General features: G+C 41.6%; 1 protein-coding gene across 1 annotated transcript in view; it reads left to right on the top strand.

Annotated features, from left to right (window-relative positions):
- Positions 1-284: 284 nt before the first annotated feature.
- The window catches only part of RNF144B (ring finger protein 144B), an 86,620-nt gene continuing 70,919 nt past the window's right edge, over positions 285-15,985 (top strand). Inside the window, exon 1 of the mRNA XM_068674749.1 lies at positions 285-480. The gene's annotated coding sequence lies outside the window, so the exon portion shown is untranslated. The remainder of the gene's footprint in view (positions 481-15,985) is intronic.

Raw genomic sequence — 15,985 nt, 5'->3', positions numbered from 1 at the left:
TCGGCACCCCCCCCCCCCCACTTTCTCCCCCCCCCATTGCGAGGACACAAGCGCACTTCCCACGCTCAAAAGTTTTTAAGGGTGTGCAGTCAAAGCTGGTGGCGCTTGAGTAAAACAAAATAAAATAAAAACAAAAATAAAACAAAATAAAACAAATAAAACAAATACAATAAAAATTTATTGATAACACACAATTACAGAAGCCCCAGGCACGCAGTCGGCAGCGCGCCATCCCCACACGCTCCCCTCATTACACGGGACCCGCAGCCCCGGGGCGGCCGCAGCGGGGGGCTCCGGGCGGCCGCTGCTGTCACAGCCGCCCCGAACGGCCCGGCCCGGCCCGGCCCTGGGGGCTCCCCCCGCCCCGGTTCCGCCGCTCCCCGCCCGCGGGGAGGGCGCGGAGGGCGAAGCGAGGCGAGGGGAGGCGCCGAGCAGGACGGAGCCGCCGCCGGGCTCGCACCCCCCAGTCCCCGGGTGAAGGTAGGGCCCCGGCACGGTCCCCTCAGGGCCGTTTCTCCTCAGGGACGATCCCGGCCCGGCCCCGGGAGCTTGTGTTTAAACGCGGGGTTGTCGCGGTTTTGACAGGGTTTGAAGAGCCCGTGGCACATCCCCGGGCGTGGGGCGTGCTTCGTCCACGCCTGAGGTGCGCAAGCTGCCAGGGCAGGGGGAGGCTGCTGCTGGGAGAAACCTCCCCGCTGTTCGTCGGATTTATCGCCGAATACGTGAACTGGGCTCATCAATAAATATCTAAAGTTCTAAGGATTTACAGTCCGGAGCTGTAACAACTCTATTGACCGTCTAGAGAAGGAAATCCTACCTCTTATAAACGTGTGTACATCTGCATGTGACAGCCCAGCGGCTTCAAAAGTCCTCCTCTGTGGAGATTCCTCTCTAGGAATCGTGCCTTATTTTAAAATAAGCGGAATTTCACACTGAGAATATTCACGGTAAAATGTTTAAGTAGCATCGTTGGTCTGGCTTAGACTAACAAAATCCAGAAAGTCCAGCAAGGGAGCAAAACGTTTATCCTCATTTCACCTCCGCACCCGGGGTTTCCAGGCATTTCTCCTCACAGATTATATAGTTATTCATTGTTTGACCAGGGCTTTAGGTTTAGTGAAGTGAGTAAACACCAGGTGGCCAAGTTCTGCTCCCAGCCCTGACTTTATGCTGTGGTGGCTCCATTTGGTTCAGTGCTGTTAGGCTTTGCAGGGCTGCCACTGGATACTGAATTCGTTCAATATTTTGTGAATTTTTGTGTCATATTTTGTGGATTTTGTCAGCTTAAGCCAGACTTCTAGCACAGGATTTATTTATAAATCAGACGATACACACTTTAACTGATAATTCTCTTTAACAGGACTTGCAGAATTGGAAGTAAAGATATAACACGTGATTTTAGTAGAGGCAAGAAGCCGCAATGGTGTTTTGTGTGGCTAAAAGCCGTAAGCCTTCGGTACTGGTGGCCTTCTTAGTGGAAATGCTGGTATGACAGAACTAAAAGCTTTAGGGAAACTATTTTATGCGCACACATAAATAGCAATGCCAAGATGAGAAGGACTTTTAAAGTTTTTTTTTTTTTTTTTTTTTTTTAAAGTCTTAAAGAATTCCAGTAATGACATTCTGAAATAGAGACAACTTAAATATAGGAAGCTCATATTTTCCGCTCTGGTGGCTGGACCTCAAAGGCGTTGCAGATTTCTGCGTCTAGCATCCCCTTCATGTGAGGTGGGCTCCACCGTGGTCTAGGACCCCAAGGAAAGTTAGAGGAGGCTGGTATAGAGCTGCAGGGGCCACGAGATTTACAGTTTCATAAAGCAGGTTCCTGGTTTGACCTTGTTCTGTGTAAATGCATCTTAGGGGGTATTTATGTAAAGTCTGTCTGCAGTGTAAGAACCTAGAAAGACATTTTAACTTACTGAAGTCTGTGAAGGGAAAAATGTGCCAACATATTATACAACAGAAATGTGACATTTAGGTATTGGTTATTAGAAATAGCTTGGCAAAAGCTTACTTAAACATTGCCACACTGCTTTAAGTGGAAAAAAAATTGATAATGCTTATTTGAAGTACCACTTTTGATAGCGGTATTCTTGTTTTGAAGAGGAAAGATGGTTTAAGGCTTAACTGGGAGTGTGAGGCTGAAAGAACTGCTTGTCATCTGAAGGGGAAAGTTAAGGTAAATATCCTGAAGTCTCTGCTGAGCTGCAGCCCTAAGCTAAATGTTGTACAAAGGTAAAAAGTCTTTCATTGTGACTTCTGTGGCTATGTTTCTTCACCATGTTTCTTTTTCATTTATAATTTTTTTCCAGCTAAATCTCAGTTGATTCCTCTCATTTAAAGTTTGGAGCGTGGTAGATTTGCTTTGACATGCATTCATTACATAGTTCCAAGAGGTGTCCATACACAGGAATGATTAAGAAGGAGTGTGAAAGGAGGAGTACATTTAGGCTGAGAGGACTGAATTGCGCCTGCTTCCTCCAATGGATTTAGCTGGCTGAAGCCCATCGTTTTGAAAAGTGCCATTGTATAGTGCATTTAAATGATGTGGAAAGGTTTGAAAGCTGTGAAACTAATCATGCCTGCCTAGCAGCTGTGGACATACTGATAAAAATGTCTTCCTTCACTAAGGTTAAAATAAAGACTGCACCCTGGTAATTACCAGATAAAGCAATCTGGATTATGGGAATTAAGGTGGGTAAGTGAAGAGTCCACCTGATGTTTTGACACAAGGAAGATTTCCCTCACAACAAGACCGAATAAAATTCAAGGGCATTCAGTACTTTATTATGGTATGAAGGAACAAAGACGCTGGTGTAGGAGTGATTAGAAATACTGTGATGCTAAGGGGATGGTGACTGGATATTTACTGGGAAGGCCACAGTCATGCAGAATTCAAGTTCCCCCTAATTTTGTTACAAGGACTTCATCTGTTCTTCATGGAGGAAGACACTGATTTAAACTCACTGATCTTGAGCAGCTGCTCTGCCTTTTTTAGCTTTCTGTGCAGAAGAGAAGCTTGTAGTCTTTGCAAATCTTATTGCTTCTTTAAAGAGAAAGACTTTTTCATATTTCAGTCTTTATTTCATGGCCATAACAGAAATAGATTCTGAAGTCTTCCTACTGGAAACAGTATGTTTGCTTGTGTTGAAGAATTTTAGAAAACACTTGGTCAAGATTTAAGTTTTTTTATACCAAAGTATTGTTTATTGCTTAAATTCTCATATTTGAAAAAGAAACGTAGAAAGGCTTTTGGAGTATGGAGCTGGAAGACAAGTTTTCAGTCCTGTGTGTGTGTGAATCTAAGAGTCACTTTCTGTGTCATCAAAGGCAAGTTTGTGAAGGTCTCCCTGCCTGGGTTTTGCAGGTGTACTGTGGAGAAAATACTTAACAGGAATATTCTGAAGCATACTCAAAAAATGTAATGCTACGTGATGCCTAGTGAATGGAAGCTGTAGGATCTTCAAATGTTCAGTGGAATTGTGTATGTACGTGCATTTTAAGTAATTCCTACAAAGTTGGATGTTGTCCTTGGTGAAAATATCTAAACACAAAAGTATGCAGTTACTTAAATGCAAATCAGTACTTTAGTTATTTTGCTTATTTTTAAGGCAGTATCAGACCACTCTATTACTCAATGTAATTCCCCAAATTAGACTGTTCTGCAAAACACTCTGGTTCCTGTAATCCCTGTACAAGTCAAAACTGTTGCAAGGATGCCAGATAAGGCAGAGCTTGATTGCCTGAGGATGTGTGATACCACTTCTAGAATGTGGACATTACAAATAGACCTTCCAGGAATAACGTCACATCACTACCCACACACATCTGTGGGTAGTTGGTCAAAGTTTCTCAGAAACTTCACAGGCTAGCTAGTTAATATTCGTCTCTTGATTATATATATATAAACTGTGTAGACTGATTAACCGAAGAGATCATAATTCTTTTGGAAGAAGAATTTATTTATTTATTTATTTATTTTTGTCTCACCTTTTCCAATATCCTTTCCTCTTCTGCCCCATGTACATTTGCTGTAAATAAAGAAATTGCTATTAATGGAATACTGGATTTCTCCACCTATTTGTCAGTCTTAAGTGAAACAACCTTGAAGACCCCAAATTTGGGATATCTGCTCAGGTACTCAGGTAGTCTTATTTTTTCCCCACTTTGAGTCTCATTGAGACTATATTATTGCTTATTGCTTAATAATTGCTTATTATTTTACTGTCATTTAATAGCAGAACTGGGGATAGGCTGCAGGTCTGCTGATTAATGATGATTAATTCCTGTTCACACTGCCTAGACAGTGGAAGAAAAATGGAAATGTACATCTTTCATATAAAGAGCAAAGTAAACTTAGCAAAGTCTACAGCCCCATGGGACTAACAGGGACGTTTATCTAGAGAAACGCTTATGATGCCCGTTCCAGCTCCCTGAGTGGTTTTGCTGTCCATGGAGCAGCAGCCTCACTGTGCTTGATGCATCAAGGTGAAACACCACCAGTTTTGTCTTCCATGATGTTAGAGGTTGTGACCTATGACAGTTGTTGGACAGGAAGCCAAGCATATGTTGTAGATACGTGTATTCAATATAAGGTGACCTACTTCTAATTCCAAATATTCCCATCTATGTTTGTGCATGTCTATGCATTTTATTATGCAAGTGACTTCAGAACGTGCGTCGTCTGTGCTTTTCAGGATTTCAGCAACAAGCCAGCACTCAACCAACTGCTGCTGTTGGTATCCTGTTGTCAGGGCGAAGAGGTGGTAGTGAGTATAATGATCCACAGGTCTGATGTCTCCTGCATCCTCCCTCCATGCTTCTATGTACATCACAGGCAGATTTTAAGGAAGACTTTGAAATGCCAAATGAACCTTAAAACTGGTGTTTGTTCCATGTGTTGGTTAAGGTGATGATTTTTTTTAGGCGTATGCTGAGCAACCGTCTCTCGTAAATCTCATGAATGGTCCAGTATGCACAGAGATGTGTGGCTCCCAGTAATTGTAAAGGATTTCAGAATTCATAAAATGGGTCTTGGTTTTGTTCGTATCTTTCAAAAGCTTTTGGAAGGTTTCAGATACTGCTCTTCCCGGCTTTTATAAAAATAGTTTCACATGACACTTCATCATTTTTCTGGATACAGAATCTTTGTTGTTACAGGTATTTGCTACAGTGCTTCGGCTTTCAAGAAGGCGTTACAGTGTATGAAAATACAAAATAAACATCATAGCTTCCCCACGTAATTATTTTAGAAATAAATTGAAACTGCTTAATTTTGACAAAAAATTAACTGTCAAACTTCCAGCAAATCCTGTGATTCAGTGAAATTATCTGCTGCTTTTTGGAGCAAGTCGTGCATAACTTCATGGATGTCTTTGTGGGACAGACCACATTCTTACTCATTTTAAGCATTTGTTCTGGATATTGAAGATTAATACATGAAAATCAGATGAAGGTTGAGAGCAAAGTATGATACTTTGCATAACGTCTGTGCTTTGAATTCAGTTGGGTTTCTCTGAAATATGTTGGTACATTTTTGTTACATACCAGCTGCTAGTCCATAGTGCTCTGCGAAATTTAAAGCTACATAAGAATTTTCACCATGGTCTTGCGGCTGAATGTGGGCTTTACAGCTTAATGAATTATTCTCCTTTCCTGATGGAATTTTTCTATTTGGTTTTAGTCCAGAGGTTAACTTTCCTGGTAAGCTTATGGGAAAATCCTTTGCCTGCCTTTGATTAAAAAAATAAAACAGTTATTTTCCTATTTAAAATGTAGCAAATGAAGGAGGTTGCTATCATATACATGTATATATATAAAACAAGCAAACAAACAAACAAAAATATATAATTTGAGATTATAATCCTGGCTATTTCTCTCTGAGAGTTTAATCACTTTGGAGATAAATCAATGAACAAATACTTAAAAAATAGATATATCTGTTGCCTTTTTCTAATTTATTCTTAGCTGATTTATACTATTTGTTTCGTGAAAGACCCGTGCCCTGGTTGCTAGTGGTGAGGCTTTGTGCATTGCTGCATTTAAACTGCTGTAAGTCAGCATGAGTAAACACTTTCTACATTTGCTGCTACCTTTAATGGGATAAGGCTTCTCGGATGCTTAGTTAGGCTTTAAGGAGATAGTTACAGCCACTGTGTAAAGCAGCTTTCATTATTGATGAGAACTGGACTTTTTGGAGGTGGGTTGCAGCGTTGGTTACAAGATCCTTGATCACACATGAGCCCTGTAACCTGAGCGTTCTGCTACGCTGGAAGAAGCGGTTGCCTGTCACCTCTCAGAAATAGGTCCTCAAATCCCAATGCTATAAATACCTCTGAGAGTAGTTGCCCAATTTGCCTACTGGAATAAAGATAGACTATTCACACAGCCCGAGGTTTGTACAGATGTGTGCAGGAGCGTAGGCTTAGCTAATAATGTAACACAGCTGATATCTCTGTAACAGGTTTTAAAGCTGTATAGAAAATTACAGTTTTATTAAATCTGCTTGTTTGTAAAACTCCCTATTTTGGTCTCAAAAAGTAAACATACTTCACATTAAAAATTTGCTTAAATTCAGTTAAAATGGTGTATAAGATCTGTCGTGTCCTAAAGCCCGCTGAAGTCTTTCCAGTGGTTTAAATGAGTTCTGAATGAAGGTACTCAGAGAAAGGTTTTTTTGCCCACAGTAACCTGGGAGCTGGTATATCCAGCTATTAAAGCCAGCAAGGGAGGGATGGAGCTTGAGTGATTTAGTTGTGCAGAGTTTCTGCATCACTTCTGAGATGGAAATGTCAGTTCAGTTTTCGAGCTGGAGCCTGTGTAGCTGCCTTGCTGGGAGGGAGTACTGAAAAGTACAGCAGAGTCGAGTTAAACTACAGAAATGAGACCTTAAAAACAAATGCCATGGCTCTCATTAGAGCAGGACTTGAGCTCTGTCATTTCTTTTTCCCTTAAAATCTGTAGCCATATAATTTTTTTTTCTTTTTTTTTTTTTTTTTTTCTGGTGTGCTGAAGAGGTGACTTACCAGAGAAGAATTTGGCCTGCGACGTGTACTTCCAGCATCAGAATGATCGATAGTATCAGGGTGGTATAAATACATCTATGTATTTTTCCCCCAGAAATCTGAGCACCGTTAGAATAATTTTGTTTTGTGAGTCTAATTGCCTTTGCAATCACTCTTTAGAAAATGTGTTCACCTTGAGTTTTCATCAAAAGTTTTGCTTGTCTTTTCAGAGTGGTTTCTACTTTTAAAGTCTATTAAAGGAAAAAAAAAAAAAAAAAGAAAAAGGAGGGTGACCTTACTTGGCACAGAAGGTCACATATCTTGGCTTTCCATCTGGTTAAGTAATTCAGTTGAAAAATGAGCTAAGCAACAGAGCCATTTTTGTCATTTTTGTGAGTAACTTTCAAAAATACTTGCTTGGCATGCTCTCACTTCACACTTCTTCACAGCCACCTTCCTGCCCAGGGCTAAACACAGCCCTCTGTCTTCTCTGCATTTTGGTGTCTCAGGAAAAATGAGTAGCAGTTTCTGGGCTTGTATACATAGGAACATTCAGAAGAAATATTCCAAGCTAACTGCATGGACAGCCTGAAATGTTAATATGAGCTAACTTCTAAGGCGTGCTAGTTAAATCTCATTCAAATCTGTTATGGATCCTCTTCTTTGGCAGTGGCTTTTGTTTATTTAGATAACTTCGAAAGAAATTAAACAAAAGCGCTTTACGGTCACTTTCAAATTCTACTGATGGTTTAATTATTGCTTTATAAAAGCTGATTCAAATTAATCTTCCTGAGGGCTCTGGCCAACAAACCCTGCGAAGTTTTGGTAGGGTGATTGATGAGGCTGTGACGCCCAGCTCCCTGCTCCCCTCTCCTTACGCTGCCGGACAAAGATGCTCAGGGCAGCACGTACGGCTGCTGGGCAGCCAGGGTAGCTCATGAGTGGCATCCAGCACAGATTTACATTCAGAGAAAGCAAACCATGAACTGCGGCGTCGTAAGGCAGGAGCAGGTTGCTTGCTGTGCTGCAGCAGTGGCCGTCAGTGGTGGTGGTACGTGGAGCAGGCAGCAAGAAGAGGCGACGGCATCTTCAGCTGCAGGATCTGGCAAGCCTTGCGTCAGTAGCACAAGTGCCTCTGCATAAACAAGCGTTGTTTCTGCAAACGGTGGAGTGGAAACGTACTTTTTTCCTGGAAATCCGTGGAGAGCGAAAACGTTAAGTTAAATTGGTTAGATATATGTATTTTGAAGTTGTTATTTTCGTGATACTGAAGGTGTATCTTCCCGCAGAAGGTCCCATGGAATCAGGTAGGATGTGCAGAACGCCCGGTGTGCCGCTCTGGCTTCTGCTTTGGGTATTCCTGAATTTTCTTGTTGAATGTGAAGTAGTTTGCTGTCCCGGATTGTTCAATTTCTTGCACGTGGCAGGAGCTATTGAACAGCTGAATTTTGTGTTGTAAACTCTTCTCTGCAGTAGCTGACGGTATGTTTTTCTGTGTCGGTAAACTGTGAGAGACCTTTGTCGTTCACCCAGGCATGTGTGTCCTTGGCTAGCTTCCCACATTCACTAAGAAGCACAAGAGTCTCTTCCTCATGTGGACATCCCTGATGCCTCGTACAGTGAGGCCATCCTGCAAAAGCTGTGCAAGAGGAGATTTTGAACGCAGTTAGTGGAGGGAAGAGGCAGTCTCTTCCTTCTCTGGAATTACGATTAATTTCTGCATAGGTCGATTTGGATGGACATATGGAATCTCTCTCGTCTATGTGGTTCTGGCTAGGAACACTGCTTTTCAAAGCTGGTGTGCAATAATGAATATTAAACGTCTTTATAACCTTTATATAGTTACACATCACTTCATTCTCCTCTAATTTAGGCCCAATAACCTGGAATTTGTCCAGGCAATAACTTGCAAAAAGCTAGAAAATACATCCCCTTAAACATTCCTGATGCTTCCCAAACTAAATACTCCCTTTTGAGTAACCAAACAGAACACATTCTTTGGCGTGGGTTCTGCTCCTGACCTCAGAAAAACAGTCTTGAAAATGAATTCAAACAGTTCAGAGCAGCTGGAAACAGCTTTTTGGGAAGTGCTGCTAGATACTGGTTTCTGCTTCCTTCGGGGGATACCTGGTCCTGTGCCTCGCGTTCTTGTGTCAGGGCTGATGTGAGTATTGGTCAAAGACCTTTAATCTCATATTTCCAAAAGGCAGAATGTGAAATGTTTCATCCTCACAATATACTAGGACTTCTAACATTTTTTTTGAATGTTTTTTTCTTGATACTTGTTTTCTGTGTACTCTGTCCTTGCAAAGCTGAGAACCGTCCCATGTTTCCTTTACATGTTGCATTTTATTCTAGCAAGTAGTTTGTAATATGTAAATGTGTATCTGTTTATGTCCATTGACATTTTCGTATGCATTTGAAGAAGTCCAACAAAACTCAAGTGTTTCGGGATGTTTTAGAGGTTATTTTAACAACTGATGCTTAGTTGTAGCTTACGAGGAGAGGAGTGAAGGGACAAATGTGGCACATGAAGTTGTACCTTCAACTGGCGATACACTTCCAGATGCTTTCAGCATACAGTATGGTGAGGCTGGGAGGAGGAAAGCAGAGGAATGCAGTGACTGCTTTTGGTTAGTAGGTAGTGCTGGACCTGAGAAGAGAACTCGTGTTTCTCCATGCAATTTTGCTGCCCTGGTGGGACTGTTCTGCGCGTTCATCCCGTAGGCAGCTGGAAGGACAAGAGCAGCACGGAGCGGTCCCCTCAGAGTGAAGGATGCCGAAACCATCACCTCCAGCCCAACCTAGGAGGGTTTCACAGCCGCCTGCCCGTCCATCCAGTGCAGTGGGACACTCGGTGAGGTTCCCAGCGAGCAAGCAGGTCTGTGCCTGCTGCTCTCGCTAGATGGAGCTCCTCTCCTTGCTTGCTTCAGCTCCGGGCAGCCAGGGGAATCGCTGTCCTCGGCTGTGCCCCTTGGTACTGAAGCCAGCCGGAGGCCGTGCTGCTGCCAGGAGGGGTGTCCCTGGCTCCCTGTCCTCCCCTGCCCTTTGCTACTGCTCGAGTTTAGCATGAGGGACAATAGCTGGATAATAGACGTGGTCCAGCTGGAGTGGTTTAAGCTCTGAGCATCTCCCAGACCTTGCAGCTCATCTGCTGCCGCTATTATGGCACAAGTGAGAAGTTGGTACCATCCCTTTTGGGGACACGATAAGGTTAGGTCAGTAGATGTGGTGGGCAGGCAGCAGAGGGATGAGGGGACGGAGGCAAACTGGGGCTCTTCTTCCCGGGGAAACCCACAGTTGCACCATAGTGGAAGATCCTAGAGGGATATTGCACCACATCTAAACATTTACAATCATAAATTACAGTGTGAGTTAAGTTTCAGTTCAGTGGTGATTTTTTTCTTTCCTCACAGTTGTAATTACTTTTGAATCAATGAGTTTTGTTTCTCATCAAAGGAAAACGCAGTAAAAATCAGAAGTTTTTTGTCAGGAAGAAAACAGAAAACTGAATCTTTTCATTCCTTTGCTAACTTATTTTTAGCTGGTATTAAATGTCACTTTTTCATTGTATATAAAGTCAGCCTTAATGATAGGACTTTGAAATATCCACAAAGATTAGCTGAGTTAGAGGGTTTAAAACCAAATGTAAAGTAGTTTGAATAATAACTCTACGTTTCATTTGTTGAATAAAACATTACATTTTTGATAAAGTCAAAATGGACATATTAGAATTGGGATTTCTTTTATTTTGTCATTAGAAATTTGGCTCTTAAAAACTGGAACTTAGACTTGGTTGTTTTGCCATCTGAATACATTTATTTTTACGCCTGAGATGACTCAGATTCCCACCAGCCTGCCGAGTGTGTTAATTTGCAAATGTTATAAAATGCAGGCATTAAAAAAAAAGCCATAGACTGCTCAGCGTGCCCTTCAGCACTGATTGCATGCTCATTAGCTCCCAGTCCCCTCATTTGGTTTGTCTCCTGGCTCCTTGTCCTCAGAAGACACACGTGTGTACTGCTTTGCTCTGAGCTACAGCCTGGCCATCAGCAGAGCTCTGAGGGTCGTCTTCCATCAACACACGAGATCCCACTGGTACAGGAGGGTGTGCAGGAGTCAATTCATTGTTGAAGGGAGAAGCTGGGCTGGTACAGCGTGATTGAGAGCAGCTGTGTGATGGTGAGCTTGGGTTGGCTGCAGGGATTTAGGGCCCTAAGCAATGCCCTCATCCAGCTCAGTGCTGTCTGTGGATTCACTGAGCTATTGCCTCTCGGTGCCCAGCTGAGCACGGATTCATTGCTGCCATTTCAGCGTCCTTTCTTCTCCACCTTGGTCCTCTGACAGAGGAGCTTGGGATGTGAGGCTGTTACTTCCAGCTCAACTCAGATAGCCTGAGAGCATAACAGCTAGGGAAACTCCTGAGAAAATAGCGAGCTGTGTGTTTGCTTGCATTATTTTTGGAGGTTTAAGACTGCTGCTTGTACAATATATCATTATAAGTCCAGAAATATCCAGAGATATTAAAGTACGTAGTGAAGTACTGTGGAACTAGACAACTTTCCAGAACATTTTTTTCCTTCCCTATTTATTATTAAATTTTGAGCAAATACTTACATTGAGAATACTATTAAAAGTTCCCAAATCCTATAATCCTATTGCTCTCCCCCATCTTTTTTTTTTTTTTTTAATAGGACAAAACTTGATGCTTTTTAATGTATTATTTTGAATTTTAGCACTTTTTTTTTTTTCTTTTTGATTATGCAAGTGTTGGTAAATGTGTGCTTTGGAGCCATGGACATAAAGGTTTGTATTTTTGTAAAAGGACAATGATAACGTTAGGATTTAGAACCCCATTTGCTGGCAGTTTGTGCAGGGGTACGGGCAGCTGGACCAGGAGGGCAGCCACTGCTTAGAGGTGTCTACCCCATCTGTCTCTGGAGGCCCAAGTCCTTGGGTGCCAGATTTCTGCTAGTTTGCTATTACTGCCTGGTCTGAAATACTGCATTTATATCTCACCCATGATCTCTGTTCAATGTACTTTTAACAGAGAAGGGCAGGAGTATTGTAACCGTTGTAACTACAGAACTGCAGTTCTCCTTAACGTGTTTGCAGAACTTCTTCGCTTTCCAGACGAGGGAAATGAGCTTGCTTACTTGAGCTGCCCTCTGCTGTCACCTCTGAACAGAGATCTGCTGGGCATGTATTTATCCTTAGCCTGACTTTTTTTGGGGTGGTGGGCAGTGGGGGGAGAATAGCAAATAAATCGGATATATAATATCATGCCTTTCTCAGGGGATAGACTGATGAATAGTTTTGGCTATGTCAGGGTGAAAACAAAACCTTGGTTTTGTAACAATGGACTTGATCGAAGCTGTCAAACATGATTTTGAGTTGTGAAAAATATTTGAAAATATTTCTGTCAAATAATCATATACACAGTTCTTTGCTGACCTTGGAAATCGTTGCTTGTTTTAACAAACTGTTCTTCTCACCTCTGTAATCTCTGTGAAGTGGGGCTGGTAGGGTTCTTTGAAATGAATCTGTATTATCATTAATATAAGAAAAAAATTGAAACCCCTGTGTCGGAGCATCATAATTAATTTGTTCTCGTGTCAGTGTGCTTTCTTTCATGCTGCTTTCTCATTTTCTATCAAAGGTTACAGGAAGAGAGAAATCATAACAGGACACAGAGAATGGAACTCATTTAGATGGGAAAATATAATAATAGTAAAGAAGCACTGAATTTCCTCTGGGAAAACAAGGTTTTCTTCTTTGGTACTGCTGTTCCTCATAAAATTGTATGTGCTTTGACCTTGCGGTTAATGACCTCAACAGAGTCATATCATACACTTAAATCACTGCAGGGTTTTATGTATTTTCCTTTTGCTTGTTATCCCTTGATAATTTTATTGATACTGATGGGAAACATAAATTTCATTTACATTTAGATAAGAAACTTGTGCTACTGCTAGCAAGCTAAAAGCAGCTCTTGTAAACCTTATGTACAGGTAACTGAGGTCAGGGAATGGACATTTTCAGTCCCCATTAAAAAAAAAATCACACTTTTTGAACTTAAAGTAACTGCAACACAAAAACATCCGCTCAAATCCCTGAAGAATCCTTCAAATAAATGTGTGAGAGCTAAGACTGAGTCTGAAGAGGCAAAGGCTGATGTTATGCTTCCCAGTCCCTTTATTTTAGCAGTATTTCTGTTTGCACACAGCGTATCGCTAGGCTGTGGGTCTGAGGGACTCTGGAGTGGCAGTCTAACACATCTTGAGCGTATCAGTCTTGGCAGAAGGGATGTCTTTGCCATCAAACTTTGTTCTCGAAACTTCTGCACGTGCTGTCTAAAAATCAAAAGGTCGTTACAGAAGTAACGTTGGTCTTTTCAGATGGATTGAAGGTGTTTTATTTCATTGTGTTGATACAGTTCTTTTTCCATTGTAACTGCAATGTGTATAAGAAGCCATTATCAATTATGAAAGAAGCAGGAATAAAATGTCAAGATACTTTTACTGGTATTAACTCCATTACTTCCATAAAGGAAAAAACAAACAACACACCCCTCTTTGGTTTAGATGAAGAATTACCTCTCTTGCTGAGAGCAAATGTCCTACAGAAGTGATTGCAGGTCAGGACAGCGGTGGTGGAGCCTGTGGGACTGTGTGCCACCAAATGAGGTGGTTATGCCCTTTTTCCTTCCCCATGGATGCTGGCCTCTGCGTTGTGCAAGCATTGGCCCTCGTGTGGCCGTGTGGTCAGAGAAACTACGGGCCTGATCTGACAGGTGGTTGGTTTTCAGCTGGAAAGTTCCCAAATCTTGCTGGCCCATGGACAGGGGCTGCAGCAGCAGGTGAGAACAGGGGGATTCAGATGTTTGGTAGCTCAGACAGGAGACCCACAAGAGAGAGGCATAGCTCACGTGGGAGGCTGGATGTATTTTGGGGTGTCTGAATGACCTGTAACACCTGCAGTCTCTTGATAGTCCTGGGACACACCGTGGTGTGCCCCATAGCTTATCTTCGCAGGCAGAAGATTTGTTGGCCCAGCGGAGGGAGTGGGACATGTGGATAAGTAACAAATCTTAAGCTGATTTTGCCTTTTTAAACTGGAATGGGATGGCCCTTCAAGAAGTGAACCGAACGGAACCCCAGTGAAAAAATGACTCTAGATGCTAGCAGCATTACCCGTTAGTTGCAGACTATCAGCAGTGGTGACTGAATGAGAGAATTAGTCCATTTTGAAGGCTGAAGGCTCTCAATATTAATACTCATTAATACATATTTATTTATATAAATGATTAGCTGAAATGCTGCTTAACCCCATTAACCAAAATAACTTTCTTCATGCAGATGTATCACCCAGTGTCCAAAATTTACTTTCTTTCTGCTAGGTACAGCAGTTGGGTGGAGCTGGTAGGTAGAAATTTGCAAGGAGGCTCTTCAGTCATTTAAAAGTTTTTTATGCCTTCACTGGGTGAGCACTAGAGGGCTCTTTTAGACTAATGCAAAATAATAGCATTGTCCTTAGAATTGAAGACAAGTCCGAGTCATTTTGTATCTTGAATTAAATAATGACAGTTATTATTTTCATTAGAATAAAGCTTTTCTTTTCAATAAAAAATGAAATTGGTGTCTTTGAAAGAAGAGAAATACCGCCTGTTATGCAGCAAGTTTTTGTGATTTTGAGAGGTGGGGCTGTTGGATGTTGCAGTCTGATTGGTTTAATTTTTTATACTTTTTTTTTTTTTTTTTTTTTTTTTTTCATGTTCCCATTCCAAGTGCTTTATTTTAAACTAACTACCTGGTCTATATTTTTTCTGCTTGTCTGTTCTCCCTACCTTCAAATTTCTTTCCTTCCCTGGGCATTAATTTATAGAAGCCCTTGTATTGTGAAGCCCAAGGCTGCACGGCATTTTACTATACATGATCACTGCAGGAAGAAATGAGTGTAAAACGTAGCTGGGCTTGTTTGGAAGTGTTTTTCAATTGCTTTATGCATGCCTTTCAGAAAAGGGTCAAACATCACACATTTAGTGGATGTCAGGAGTGATTCTTAGCTGGTGTGAATTTCTAGTGCAGCCTGGAAAGGCTTTGTCATCTTACACTGACTGCAACTCACACCCAGCAGGTTTATTCCAGTGTTAACTGATACCATTTGGGGAGAAATAAATAAATAAATAAAATAAAAAGCTGAAAAACCTGCTGTATGTTGATGAGGAAGAAATATTAAATAGCACTGCTCTATAAGCTGTAGGAGAACAGTGATTTCCTTGTCCCAGTTTACACAGTCCTTGTAATCAGATATATGTATATATTTCATACATCCTCTTGATTTCTTCCTTGGAAACTGGTTCTTGTGCATAACTTGTTCTAGTGTTTTTCAAATGACACTGTGGTATTGTAGAAGATAATTGATGTTAGAGAAAGGGAGAGACAATACAAATCGAATTTGTTATTGGGGTACCCAATTTACATTACTCTTGGCAGCACAATTTCATATTGGCAGAAAGAAGACCAAAGTTGTGCACCAAAATTAATACAACTGTGCTTTGAAATTTAAAGCTTTTATATATACATACAAGTGCACACACTCATTTTCAAGAGGAGTTTATGGAGAACAACGTGTAGGTTTCTCGTTTAGAAAAACGAAGGGCATTTTTTCCCTGTGGCGAGTCAATCATCGAAGAAGCAAATGAGACTTGAAAGATAGTTTGAGAGATACTTGTTTTGTGGGACTGACGTCCTAAAAAACAGAGGAATTTTTTTTAGTGTGTTAAATAGTACTGGCGGTTGCAGTACCCACTCCTTAGGGATATTTGGGAGTCCCTTCAGACTTCTTCTAAGCCTTGATGCTCACCCCCCATGGATTCCAGTAATTTCACCAGCCCCTGTAACTCTCCTCCTAGCACCTCCATCTCGCCTTTCTCTCAGCTCTGCTGTCATTACTAAGTTATATGTTTCTAGCCCAGGTAT

Source organism: Anas acuta, chromosome 2, assembly GCF_963932015.1.
Source record: "Anas acuta chromosome 2, bAnaAcu1.1, whole genome shotgun sequence".
Lineage (NCBI taxonomy): Eukaryota > Metazoa > Chordata > Aves > Anseriformes > Anatidae > Anas > Anas acuta.
The sequence above is the reverse complement of the archived record's forward strand: the minus strand, read 5'-3'. Positions and strand labels throughout refer to the sequence as shown.